Here is a 14,557-nt window from a genome sequence, read left to right on the forward strand (position 1 = left end):
TTGATTATTTGCTTGTGCTCATATATACCATAAATAATACATATTGCCGTATTTTTCTTACTAATATAATCAGTAAATGATTATTGCTTGCTATACAAGGTTATAGTATAATGCTTAAGTGTTACAAAGAGTAAAAGAGGGTCGGGATGACAACTGCCTTGCTTCATGGCCGCATCATTGCGTAACTAGACCTTCCGAGGCATCTTCAGCACCTGGCGTCTGGACTTTCGTCTAGACCTTCGAGGACAATTTTCCATCCGAGGACATCTTCCATGGCCGCAGCGTTGCATAACTGAAGTGTCTGGGTCATTTTGACTGTTTACATGATTGTTTTGACTGTTTACATGATTGTTTACATGAGCTCTTGCTTACACACGTGTATTTACTTAGTTCCACCTACATGCACACACATATCCAATCGAAAACCACATGGGTGTCTCCAGCTTGCTCTCCCCCTCCCTCAGGGCGGCATCCATATTTTTTAGTACAAACCCCTAAATAAAATACCAAGGAGGATTTTTTTCTTTAGATCAATTTTGGTGACTGTCACTAGTCACTCTTTTGCTCTCCTTGTCTTCTCTCCTTATTTCTGGGTAGTTTTACAAATGTCTACCTAAGGGTCTATTTTTTATATTTTCTAACTTGACAGATAACAACTGCTATAATAAATTCACTCCTTGACTGCCATTGATGGTGACAGGTAGGGGTGTAACGGTACACAAAAATCTCGGTTCCGTACATACCTCGGTTATGAGGTCACGGTTCGGTTCATTTTCGGTACAGTAAGAAAACAAAATGCAAACTATAAATGTGCTAGTTGTTTATTACTCAACTTTGTGCTTTCAACAATAGGAACATTAGCCTATACAAAGCTAGAATTCTGCTCCAAAAGTAGCGGGTATTTAAAGATAATCCAACAACAATTTGCCTTTCAGACCCCGCGTACTGGTCAGCTTTCCTTCTGAAAGAAAGACGAAAAAAGTCCTGTGCTAAAGAGAAAAGCAATCCCAATGACAAAGATTTTAACATGTACTTTACAAATGAAATGCCTCAATGAATCTTTTTTCTTATGAACGGTTTTCAAAAGCTTTATTGGTAGATTTTCTCAAGTTAAAGCACCACACAGAAATTAATAAATTTAATTGTGTAAGCAGGAATTGTGTATTAATCTTATTATTTAATTAAAGGTGTTTTAGCTCATTTCAATGTATTTTATTTAAATGGGCTATTATTTATTTATGTGTTTATATTTTACAAATGTGATGTAGTATTCATTTGTACTGTATATATTATGTTGTATAACTTTAGTTCCTATGTGAATATTAGTTCTTACTTATTTTGTTGTGGTAGGAGGGTTTTGTATTGAACACGGGGCCGTGTTGGTTATTATTATAGCAGAGAAGACAGCAGTAAATCAACAAAGACAACTCAACTATGCCCCGATCTACCACTCAAGAAATCTGATGGACTCAAAAGTGGGTTACGATTGCATATTAGTTTGAAAATCGACCGGATCCACCGGATTTTTACACGAGTGACTTCCAGTCTCCCCGATCCTAGCTATCGGTAGTAGTATTGACGCAGGAGGGTCGCTGCTCGCGTCAAATAATAAACTCTGCCGTTCTTTTCGCATTTATAATATAATAATATTAAATCATTTATTTGCAAATCATGGTGGAAAATAAGTATTTGGTTAATACCAAAAGTTCATCTCGAATACTTTGTTATGTACCCTTTGTTGGCAATAACGGAGGCCAAACGTTTTCTGTAACTCTTCACATGCTTTTCACACACTGTTGCTGGCATTTTGGCCCATTCCTCCATGCAGATCTCCTCTAGAGCAGTGATGTTTTGGGGCTGTCGTTGGGCAACACTGACTTTCAACTCCCTCCGCAGATTTTCTATGGGGTTGAGATCTGGAGACTGGCTGGGCCACTCTAGGACCTTGAAATGCTTCTTACAAAGCCACTCCTTTGTTGTCCTGGCTGTGTGTTTGGGATCATTGTCATGCTGAAAGACCCAGCCACGTCTTATCTTCAATGCCTTCAATGATTTCCACTCAAAATCTCTCGATACATGGCCCCATTCATTCTTTCCTTTACACAGATCAGTCATCCTGGTCCCTTTGCAGAAAAACAGCCCCACAGCATGATGTTTCCATCCCCATGCTTCACAGTGGGTATGGTGTTCTTCAATTCAGTATTCTTTCTCCTCCAAACACGAGAACCTGTGTTTCTACCAAAAAGTTCTATTTTGGTTTCATCTGACCATAACATATTCTCCCAGTCCTCTTCTGGATCATCCAAATGCTTTCTAGCGAACCACAGACAGGCCTGGACGTGTACTGGCTTCAACAGGGGGACACGTCTGGGAGTGCAGGATTTGTGTCCCTGGCGGCACATTGTGTTACTGATAGTAGCCTTTGTTACTGTGGTCCCAGCTCTCTGTAGGTCATTCACCAGGTCCCCCCGTGTGGTTCTGGGATTTTTGCTCAACGTTCTTGTTATCATTTTGACGCCACGGGGGGAGATCTTGCATGGAGCCCCAGATCGAGGGAGATTATCAGTGGTCTGGTATGTCTTCCATTTTCTAATAATTGCTCCCACAATTGATTTCTTTACACCAAGCGTTTTACCTATTGCAGATTCAGTCTTCCCAGCCTGGTGCACGTCTACAATTTTGTCTCTGGTGTCCTTCGACAGCTCTTTGGTCTTGGTCATAGTGGATTTTGGAGTGTGACTGACTGAGGTTGTGGACAGGTGTCTTTTATACCGATAATGAGTTAAAACTAGAGATGTCCCGATCGATCGTCCTATCACGTCATTTTCAAAGTATCGGAATCGGCAAAAAAATATCGGCCATGCCTTTTGTATATATTTTTTTATCAAATCGTTTTCTAATTGTATTTAACGTTACAAACATAATATGTTACACTCATCCAGAGTCTTTATTTTAGGCTTAAGGTAGGGTTATCAAATTTATCCCAATAACGGCGGTAATTAATTTTTAAAAAAATATATCACGTTATATTTTAACGCAATTAATGCATGCGCTGCACGACCCACCCATGCATTGTCGCGCTCAATCTGTAATGGTGCCGTTTTACCGATATAGAGCGATAAAAGGCAGCGTAAAATGAGTAGAGTGAATTTTGGCAGCCTTTGGAGCCTTTTTTAAATTGGCGTAAGCCTTACAATCCCTCTCCCTATGATTAGAAATATAATGGGAAGCAATGTGGGGAAGCAAGGTAGCAATTGATCTTTTTCTTAACACCTTATTTCCCAACGCAGAGAAGATATATCAATTGGTAGCACTACGCACAGTCATGGTTCCACTTCCCATCATGCATTTGGGCATGGCTACAGTATCATTTACTGAAAGCTCAACAAATACACTAGATGGCAATATTTAGTCACAATATACAAAGTCACAAGTCTTTCTATCCGTGGATCCCTCTCAAAGAAAGAATGTTAATAATGTGGTGGTAAATGGTCTTATACTTGTATAGCGCTTTTCCACCTTTCAAGGTGCTCAAAGCGCTTTACACTACATTGCCATCTACCTACTGTTGACGCAGCACCAGGAGCAATGTGGGGTTCATTATCTTGCTCAAGGATACTTAGGCAAGTTCATCAGGGCAGAGAATCGAACCCACAACCTCTGGGTTGGGGGACAACTACTCTACCACTGAGCCATGCCAACCCAATGTAAATGCCGTCTTGAGGATTTATTGTCATAATAAACAAATACAGTACTTATGTACTGTATGTTGAATGTATATATTCCTCCGAGTTTTATACATTTTTTTCTTAATGCATTGCCAAAATGATCGGGAAAAATTATCGGGAATGATAGGAATTTAATCGGGAGCAAAAAAAAAAAGCAATCTCATTGGGAAATATCGGGATCGGCAGATACTCAAACTAAAACGATCGGGATCGGATCAGGAGCAAAAAAACATGATCGGAACAACCCTAGTTAAAACAGGTGCCATTAATACAGGTAACTTCGTTAGAAGAAGGTAGACATCTTTGACAGCAAGAAATCTTGCTTGTTTGTAGGTGACCAAAAACTTATTTTCCACTCAAATTTGGAAATAAATTCTTTGTTTTTTTCCACATTCTGTCTCTCATGGTTGAGGTTTACCCATGTTGACAAATACATGCCTCTCTAATATTTTCAAGTAGGAGAACTTGCACAATTGGTGGTTGACTAATACTTATTTGCCCCACTGTACCTGTCAAATATAATTCTGATCCATCCACGAATAATGTAGGGGTAGCCATTTTAGTTCATCCCCAAGAAGAAGAAAGCGAGTGAAAATTTGCGCCCTCCCACCAGGCAGTCTGAATACACAATATCACACAGATCACAATTAATAAACTAGTATTACACAGGGTTGTTGCCAGTCAGCATACATGGGGCAAAGTCATATGTGACCCAGGCTTCATGTTCAATGTTTAATGCAAATCACAGACTACCATCATTCAATGTGATATATTTTATAAAAGGGGGAAAATCTGTTGCTCGGAATAACAACAAGGCAAAGCAGACGCTAATAGAAATAGTAGCGGTGCTCACAGTGCGTCGGTGTCAACAACACCTGTACAGATGAGCGAACGCATCCCTGGGAGTTCTCTCTGACTAAATGAGGCGGGCTAGCGTTCAATAGCGAGACTTGGCAGCGGCTTTCACACTTCAACATCCCGCAAATCCATCTGCAGACGAAAAAAAATATTGCTTTTCAATGTCAGTTCCCGACGGAGCGGTAGCGGCACTAAGACGGCGCAGGAAACAGATAAGACAGCCAAAGAGACTCGGTACCTTATCTCGCCGCTACAGTCCTTGTCCGCCAACATTCCCTCCTTGCTGTACAGTGGAACCAAAACAATCATAAACAAAACTGTTTTTAAACGATTACAACAATTTGTAACTGTAAGACCTCCGATAATAGAAAGCAGGCATGATAGATGATTTATTGTTTTGTATTTCTAATGATGTCTGGCTAGGTTTCACAGTGTTTGTCTTTGCTGCGTAATAGAACAGAAAGGAACTGCTCCATATTAATCATACTTTGCACCAGTTCATTCTCAGAAGCAGTTGTAGGAGGAATCCCTGTTCTTCACTTGCTTTAGATGTGTTAAGAAGGAATAATGACGTCATCCATACATTCGTGGTGTTGTGGGGTACAAGAATGTGAGCAGGGACGCTCTGATAGAGGTTATTCCCAGGTTAGTTACAGAGAATGATAATGCTAAGGGGCTGTGAGATATCAATAGAATAGTGTTGTATCGGTCGCGAACGATTCGTTCTTTTTGAACGACTTGTTTGGGTGAACGAGACCGAACTAATCACCATCTGCACTGATTCGTTCTATGAAGTTGGGGCTTGTTCGCTGCGTGGGAGGGCGTTGAGCAAGCGGCAGCGTCTTCTGACTTCCCACATGACCAATCAGACGCCAGCCTCATCGCGGGCAGGGGAGGGAGCGGAAACAGAATCAGGGCGTCTGTTACTCACTTCCACGTGTAGCCAATAAGCAGCCAGCGTGCAGGCAGGGAGGCAAGACTGAGTTATGTCACTTCCCGTTCAGTGACTCGGTCCTCCGGTTCCTGACCTAGCTTGCTGCTAACTTGACTTTCCAGTAATGCGGTGAACGAGTCAAAAAATGAAAGGAAATGACTTTGTCACATATTTGTTAATGTGGAGCCTATCAAATGCTGCTCAAACAGACAAAAACACCACACAAATCTAATGATTTGTGACTACCTATGACGACATACTATCAAATTTACAGTAGTTTAAAACACGGGTAGCTACGAGGCAAGCAAAAGTGAGCTGCGGTCGCGTGACGGCAGTGAAGGGGGCAGAGAACTGTCACTATATGGAGGCTTCATGGCAGTGATATTTACCTCATATGTGCACAGAAAAAAAGAATATTTAGTATGATCACCATAATACTGATTTGCAATGAAACTGTATATACATGTCAATTTTTTCCGACTGTTTTATTATTTTTTTTCCGTGTCAGAGCGTGTCGGGTGTTGGTTGGTTTGAAAAATTATGTCCATCCGTCCACCATGTGCTACTCAAGCGCCCAAAAACAACGCACGCAGACACGTTGAGATGTCGCAATATGTCTACATTTTTCTTAACAGACTAATGAGAGTACAAAGGCGACACCGTAAAGAGCAAACAATTATTTCTCGTCAGCATTTGACGATCTGAGATGAGGGGACGACAGGGGAGCTGACCGGATTATTTTGTTAATACCAGTGCAAAAATTCAATACGATCATCTTAATACTGATTTGCAATTAAACTGTCAAATATCAAAATGTAGTATTGTTTTTTTCAGAGCAGCACATTTGACAACGAGCTATTTACACTTTAGTTATAACAATAGTGATCAAAAATAATAGTGATGAGCATAAAAACTAGAATACAACAGAGCGAGAGGTAAATATGATATGTTGGTCGTTCCATATTTAGAAATTAAACTTTTATTTACTTTTAACTTCGATTTATTTTTATTTTCGTGACAGAAAGCATGCCGCGTTGGCTGGTAGTAGCAGCAGCATTGTATATGTGATCAAGATCATGCTAAAAAAGTCCGTGCGCCTCCGACCCCAAACCCCCACTCCCCCCACAAAAGGAAAATGTTTAACCGTGTCCTAAATCGAAATGCAAGCACGAGCCATGACTTTGATCCCATTGAACTAGGACAGATGACGCGGAAGTTCTCCCTCGCTTTTGCAGCAGCGGGAGGGAGACGAGGCTGTCTGTGAAAGCAGAATGATATCGCCTGTCACTCATTTCTGAAACTACGACGAGTGGTCAATGAGGAGCCTGTGTGCAAGAGAGGGAGGGACCAAGCAATGTCACTTCCCGTTCAGTTATACTGCGAAGCGGTCTTTGGTGATTCGTTCGGCAATATCACTTCCCGTTCACTAACCGAACGATTCATTTGGGCGGGGAGGGAGATGAGGGGGGCGAACGATTCGTTGAACGATTTGTTTGAATGAATCTTCTTACTGAACGAACCGGAATGGATTCGTTTACTAAAGTGAACGACAGATCCCGTCACTACAATAGAACCGTTATGTGGCAAGATAACAAATATTAATAAAGTTAACAAAAAATAAATAAATCACATTCATGAGCAATTATCGAAAATAGATCGATAATTACGAACATTTCCGAAAGTACTCCGGAAACAGCCGAATGGGGCTTTGACGTCACTGCCAGTAAACAAAAGGTCGAGGTGGGTCCCATCGTTGTTTATCGACGAGAGTTGCGTTCGTGTTTTATCAAAAAATCGCTAAAATGGTTCAAACCTGTCATGCTATGTGCTGTACAAATAGCCATTTGTCTCATTGTAGTACCCTTGAGTTCCCGAACGCGAGAAAAAGAGCTGGACTACGCAGACAATGAGTAAAGTTCGTCCGTGCAAAGAGGGCTAATTTTGCAGACCCAGCCTCCGGCACGGTTTTGTGTGGTGCACATTTTACACCTGAAAGCTATTTGAACTATGGACAAATGAAATCAGGTTTTGCTAAGAAATTGCTGCTGAAAGCAGATGCAGTGCCCACCATACATGCGCAGCCACTTAAATGTCCTGAGATATCATGAAAGTGGACGATGACTGGCACTGATGATACCACCCCACCACCCCAGGCTAAGCAAATGAGCGGAGCAGCCGAGCTTGAAATGGCCAGAGTGAGTATCTTTTATGATAAAAAACATATCACGCATTGGCGATAGGACTGGACACATGTATAAATTATCGCTCGTAAAATATATACAACAAATCCTCTAATCCTCTTCATATTTGTGTCTGTTGGCAGAGCGAAAACCTATGATAGCACAATAAATGATAATTATTCTATACTTTATTTTGCGGTCACGGTGTATCAGCTTCAAAAAAAGAAATGCAAAACAAACCATTCGGTGTTTCCCACACGATCTGTTGCCGGTGTTTCATCAGTGTGATTGCTCCCCTCAATGATTGTTTCATTAGGCTGCATTGGCTTTCGTTTGGGCTCAAATTGATAACCCAAAACACCAAAGAAAGGTTCATAACTCTCCTCGTCACCATTAGAAGAACGTTCGTTACGTCGGATTCATCGCTGCATCTAGAAACAAAATTGTCTGCCATCATCGCCGCCATTCAGGACTAAGCACTGAGCCTGGTGTTTTCTAGTTGTGACGTCACGCACACAATATGCTAGATTTCCGGGATCTCGGGCGCCGGTCGTTTTAGCTTGACAATCGATCCAAATTTCTATCATTTTCTTGGTGTTGCGATGTGTGTAATTACAAGAAGTGGCATGATATGAATCCAAAAGGCATGCGTTTAGGGATAAATGATGGAATATTAGCATTTCCCCAGGTGTTTTCATACTCTTTAAGGGATGTTGTCCCACAAGTGTGGTGGTCCCACAGGCTTTCTCCCAGTGGGACAAATCTGGAACAAGGGAAGGCATCCGTAGTGGTAGATGGATCTCTCATAAATGACAAAGCTATATCCAGATCTCATATGAAAATCCTTTCTGCCATGGGTATGCTGAACCCTCTTTTCAGGTATTACACAATAGCATCAGGACAAAGGTAGGAAATATGAACTCACTGGTAGTGGTAGCCAACAGTACGTTCACCACTGGACTGAAGACAGGTGACATATTAAGTAAATATGCATCTATTCAAGACACTGAAGATGATGAAAAAAAAAAAAAAAGATTTGTCTTCTGAAATTAGACTAGTTTCAGATGCTGAAATCCAACCACCGTTCTTTTGATCCATTCTCAAGAACCTCTCTGTGGAAGATCAATTCCATCAGTTTTCTTGAAAGTTCACAATCAGCTTATTTGCTCCCAAAAACATATAAATACATTCTATTTTTAATTGTTTTAGACGTATTTATACGTGTTTTACGTTTTTTTTCATAAGAGACATCTCTGGGTTCTGGGTTCTGATTCAACTGAGCTCCAAAGCACAAAGCTGAAAATCCATTTTAAAGCAATAAAACTGGCCACTGGAGGGCAGTAGCGCATTTGGTAAGAGCCGCAACCCGATTCAACAGCAATGAACAGCCGTGCCGCCGGCGGAAGACGACCGAATGGACGTCCAGGATGCCAGGCGGCGGACAACCAGGCAGAACAACCTAGAGGACGCCCGGGATGCCAGGCGCTGGACCACCGAGCAGAACGACCGGGACCACCAGTGCAGCGGACGATGCCATTGAGTCCGTGCTGCTCGCCGAGCAGACCCCGCAGAGACTCAAAGTGGCCAATTTTATTGCTTTGAAATGGGTTTTCAGCGTTGTGTGTTACAGTTTGGGTGCGTCAGAACCTAGAGATGCCTCTTATAAAACATTTTTTTTAGATGTAAAAGACGTATAAATACGTATTAGGGACACTGAAACAATTAAAAATAGAACGTATTTATATGTTTTTGGGAGCAAATTAGCTTAATTGCTTGTAGTGGCTGCTGCTGGCTGAAAAAAAAACCCTTCTAATATCCCTCCTCTTCGAAGGGGGCGTGTCGACATGTGTGACCGTGCGTGTGCATGTTGGGGTGGGTCAAATCTTCCAGCCAATCAAATGTGCGTTTCAGGGTGGGAAAAAATGGATCAGCGCATTCAGAAAGTGAAAATGGGTAAATGTGAGTAAGTTTGAATGTAATAAAAATAATTCACTTAATAATGGTAGCGTCAATTCTATCCTTCCATAATGATGGAAGACAATTTAAATTACCTGTAAAACTGAACTCATTATATTATGCATATAAGGTTGCCCAAAGGTTGGTGGGGACAATTTAAGCATCCTGAAAAGTTGGTAGTGTTATGTCCCTACTGTCCCTATGCTACCCTACGTCCTTTATTCCTACCAACTGACCAATATACCGACCAACCAACCAACCATTTCCACTGATCAATCGACCATCCAACCAACTACACCTACCGGAACAAATGGGCATTCCACACAACCAACCATTTCCGACTGACCAATTAACAGACTGACTGACCGACCAACAAACCAACTGACCAACCAATCATCAACCAAACAACCAAATGCACCTATCCAAACAATGTGATGTGTCTTTTTCCCATAGTCACACACATATAGCGCCTTTAGTGGTAAAGGATCTCAGTAACCTGTTGGACTTAATTATAGGTTTCCCCACATGTGACAGCGAACAGAAATTGGTGCTGTCGAGTGTTTGCAAGAAGGTTTTGTCCTATACAGTGCAAAGTGTTCATTCTATTAAGTGTGTGGAGCCCGTGAGCCAGGTTCCACTATCTAAATGGTAATGCTGAGCCTTATTTATTTTTGCGACAAATACAAAACAACAGTTACATCCTTTACTACCTGGATGAATACCTAATTGTTTGTATCCTTCAAAAGGCACATTTCGTCTTTTTCGTTATCGATTCAGCATTCATATGGCAGCTACAATAAGAGCAGTTGTTCGGGTGACTCGGTCGCATTGTTTGTTTGCCCCCAGCGTCAGTCGGAATAAGCCGCGCTGTTGTTTTGATTCCAGTCAGTCTCCCCCCAACCTCTCAGATTGTCTACAAAAAGGCCCTGGAAAACGAGCGCGGCCAAGCCGTTCCTGCAATCTTGGCTGAGCTGAAATAAATTGCTTTCATTTCGGCCCCGGCACCCCTTTGTTATAATGTGACAAGGCTACTGATTAGACGGGAGGGGGATCAATAAACTGTCAAGCTTGCAGCTCAAAAGCAGCGCAGGGACGTTTTTTTTTTTTTTTTTCCTTAAACCCGACTGCCGTTGCCTGGAGTTCACTGTCAATGTGAAGGGACATTCGGGAATGGGCAGTTAGCTATGGATAAAGAGGGGGGTCCTAATGTAGTTTTGACTTGTAGAAACAGTGGCATGCATGACTAAGCATTACAGACCTGTTTGGACATTCTGAGTGACATAAAAATAACCTAAATGTTATTCTTCCGCTCTGAAATTTGGTGACATTTTCAAAAGTCAGCCAAGACACACTCACACATTTTTTTTTCATGTTTGTACTGGTGCCACAAAGTTTGTAGTAGCGTTGCAGTTCAAATACGAGTACAGTGGTACCTCTACATATGGCGGAAAGCACAGACAAGACTGAAAAAGCAGTTTCTGCTCTTGCACTCCTCTTTAAAAGAAACTGCTGTATTTTAAGCCAAAACAACTGTTGTGTTTGATAGAACAAGATGTCTATATGCTGCCATAGCATGACGCCCCTGAACTATTTTTAATTTGTCCGTTTTACCCTGAAAACCCTCATTTACAGACGTCGCACAACCGCTTTTGTCTCAACCCAGCCATAAAATGAAGGTAATTAATTATATTTATTATTCAAAATGTCTGTCGGCTTTAGCTTAGAATCATGCATTTATGTCTCATATTTTGTTTAAAAAAACTTTTAAAAATTATTCACTCACATATCTTAAAACTTTCAAACAAATTATGTCACAATGAAAAAAATGGCGTCTGTAAAAAAGTCACGGATATCTACCTCATAACTATCGCTCAATTGTATTTCTTTGTTACTGTGGCATTTTCTCCGATATGTTAGATGATAAATAATTGATCCAAACAAACAAAAAAAAAGTTGAAAAAAAAAAAAAAAGTTTAAAAGGGTAAATATATGGAAAAAAAAATCTCGACCACTCCTTGATGTCTGCGATTTCTGCATCGCGACCCTTTTTAAATTACCATGTTTCACCCATAAAATCCCCCCAAAATCCAGCTGTGGCCATTCACAACTGTGTCTTGACACTCAGTGATACATGGAGTTTTCGGATCGAAACAAAGTAAGTATACGATAATATCTTGTTAAAGTCATGGCGTCTGTAATTCTGTTCTCGCGTGCTCTCACCTCCAGATAGGTGTAACTCCCGATTCGAGATGACGGGGTTCTGTTGTGAATGCAATCGTATTTGGCTGAGAACTAGGTTCTCGGAGATTACAATAAGGAAAATAATGTTTAGTAACTGAAATAACTGGAGTCAAGATGAGTAACAAAATAATTATATTAATATATAACTATTTACAATTTTAGCCGGCAATATATACACAAATATATACAATAAAATAAACAAAAATTCAAACCAGACAGTCCGTCTAAATTCAAATCCGTTGGTTTCCGGGCATAAGCTCGCCATCTTCATCTGTTGGAAGTCTTTTTCCAGAGTCTTTATCCAGTTTCGAATTCCTCATCCACATCCAATGAAAGGAACGAAAGGTGGAAACAAAAAACCCAACCTGCATAACAATAATTATTGTATACAGCCTTTTATCAATACTTGAATCTTTTCGTTAGCTATTAGGCTCGAGCGTTTACGTCACAGCAGCACGGGATGGTGCGAGATTTGCGACAACGCAGCCATTTCGGAAGCACGCCTGCATCACGGGACATTTAAACTTAACGGCAAATACAATTGAACTACGAGTGCCAAAGATGGAAAAATGTATGGAAAACTTGCCAGTTCGATACAGAGACAAACTTGTTACCACGGCGAAGGACAGATATGTGAGCAATTTTAAGGATGTGAACAATGTTGACCCTCACGAGCAAGCCGAACACAAATGGAATAAAGATGTCGACAAGCTTCCACCACTACGCAAAATGGACATCATGCTGTATTTAGTGTTTGGTGTATGTTACTACACTCATCAGCAATTCCGAAACTACGAATCGCTACAAAGCTACGAACAGTTTTGCTGCAGATGGGTGCAGGATCTGCACATTATGACCATAGCAAACGGCAACACCATCTTTCTATTAAAGGTAGGCAATGTGTGTTTACATTAGTCTGTGACCACGGATGTACAAATTTTTTGTTGCAGAAAATGTAGCCTGTGTACAAATTCTTTACCACTCTCTCACGTCAAAATACTATAGCTTTTTCATTTAGCAACGACAGGAATTATGTCTTATGAAGACAATGCACATGTATGCATGCTAGTTGTTTAGCTGTAGCTATAGCTAACAACAGGCCGACTTAGGGCATAAAGTTACTGAAATTTGCGTAAACAAACGAAATTAACCTACCGGAGTGGAAGTGCATAGAGCAAACTCAGTGTGTAACCGGAGAATCAAACGTTATGCCCTTCCCTCTGATCGAGGCCACCCATGCCATTCTTCGACGTTTGGTAAGTTCAGATATGACCTTTCCCTCGCCTTTTCTCCATGTAGGGATCCGGAAGAAACTCAATGGTGTTCCGTCGAGCTGTACATTCTCCTTTCTATTCGATCGGTTGTTGCAATTCTTTAACGCACAATAATTTCCAACCATTTTTAAAGAGCGACCTGTGTTGAAATGCCTCACTGTTTATGTTTCTCGCTTCCAAAATGGCGATAGCGGCGGAAACCTCGCGAGTGCCACGTCATACGCTTGAGCCTAACAGCTTTTTTTCTCGTTGTCTAAATATTACATTGTACCAGTAATATTCACATAGTTCAAAAATATCCAAATCAAAGTTAATACTTATGCATCTGCCATTCAAATGCAACATAACATCATCAGCTTAACACAATGGTTACATCATTCTGTGCTACAACATAACACAACAAACAATTCTTCATTGAATCTAAACAATTTTTCCCTCATTGCTAACGTTGGAGTCGCTCTAGCTTAGCGTTAGCATTCTTGTTAGCGTCGCGATTAGCATTTGCATTTCGCTAGCTTCATGTTAGCGTCGCGATTAGCATTAGCATTTCGCTAGCTTCGCGCCTAGCATTTAGCCAATTTGGTGAGAATAAAACAACTCACCAAGACGAAGTTTTTCTTTTAATGTGAACTTGGGTGGATGCAGGCTCCAATCCTCCGGTTCACATACACTACAAGTTCAAAATGACATTCTCAAATTAGCAATGATGAATGTCTGCACCATTTTCCCTTTATTTTGTCAACACTCACCGAGAAAATTGAATTTCCTTCTTATAATTTGTTCAAACGGCCTTATTTCAGCGTTGAGTAAATTATTTTATTTAAACAAGGCTGACTTATTGGCTCCAAGCGCCGAGGAAGTTGACTACATCCGTCCTCCCTGGCATCCAAGCGGAAAAGAACGGAAATTAAAGAACCTTCGAGACGATGTCTCGAGAGGGCGGGATCATGTTAATCGGACCAATTAAAAACTATTATCCTCACATGTGAACGCACAGGAGGAAGTAAAGCACAAACAACAACGATTTCCTTTCACAAAATAATTGCACTTTCAAAATAAAATGGCTTTATAATTTCTGTACTGGGTTACATAGGGTTTTGCTGTTTAAAAAAAATATATTTTTTAATAAAAAAAAATGCCTTCTTGCTCAAAAATTTTCTTCCCCCAGAAAATTGAGATTTTAAGCTTTTCAATGATGTATCACACATGCATATCGGACAATTTTGAAAGTTGGCTAAATTGGGGGGTCTCAGAGCAGAACTTCAAGTCACCTGAGTGTTTTCCGCCATATGTATCTTTGAACCTAGACTCAAGGGCCTAGAAATGGACTCGAGGTAGCTCCTTGGACCTGGACTTAAGGCACATCCTTGGCTCTGACTTAAGGGC

At 40.9% G+C, this 14,557-nt stretch overlaps 1 protein-coding gene across 2 annotated transcripts in view; it reads right to left on the bottom strand.

The window, feature by feature from the left end:
• Positions 1–14,057, bottom strand: part of csf3r (colony stimulating factor 3 receptor) — a 126,035-nt gene extending 111,978 nt beyond the window's left edge. For both annotated transcript variants that reach the window (XM_057834311.1, XM_057834310.1), the window contains exons 1-5: positions 13,921–14,057; positions 13,774–13,841; positions 11,877–12,262; positions 4,825–4,869; positions 4,582–4,718 (exon numbers count right to left, since the gene is read on the bottom strand). The gene's annotated coding sequence lies outside the window, so the exon portion shown is untranslated. The remainder of the gene's footprint in view (positions 1–4,581; positions 4,719–4,824; positions 4,870–11,876; positions 12,263–13,773; positions 13,842–13,920) is intronic.
• Between the last annotated feature and the right edge of the window lie 500 nt (positions 14,058–14,557).

The sequence above is a fragment of the Corythoichthys intestinalis genome, chromosome 4 (genome assembly GCF_030265065.1).
Source record: "Corythoichthys intestinalis isolate RoL2023-P3 chromosome 4, ASM3026506v1, whole genome shotgun sequence".
NCBI classification, from domain to species: domain Eukaryota; kingdom Metazoa; phylum Chordata; class Actinopteri; order Syngnathiformes; family Syngnathidae; genus Corythoichthys; species Corythoichthys intestinalis.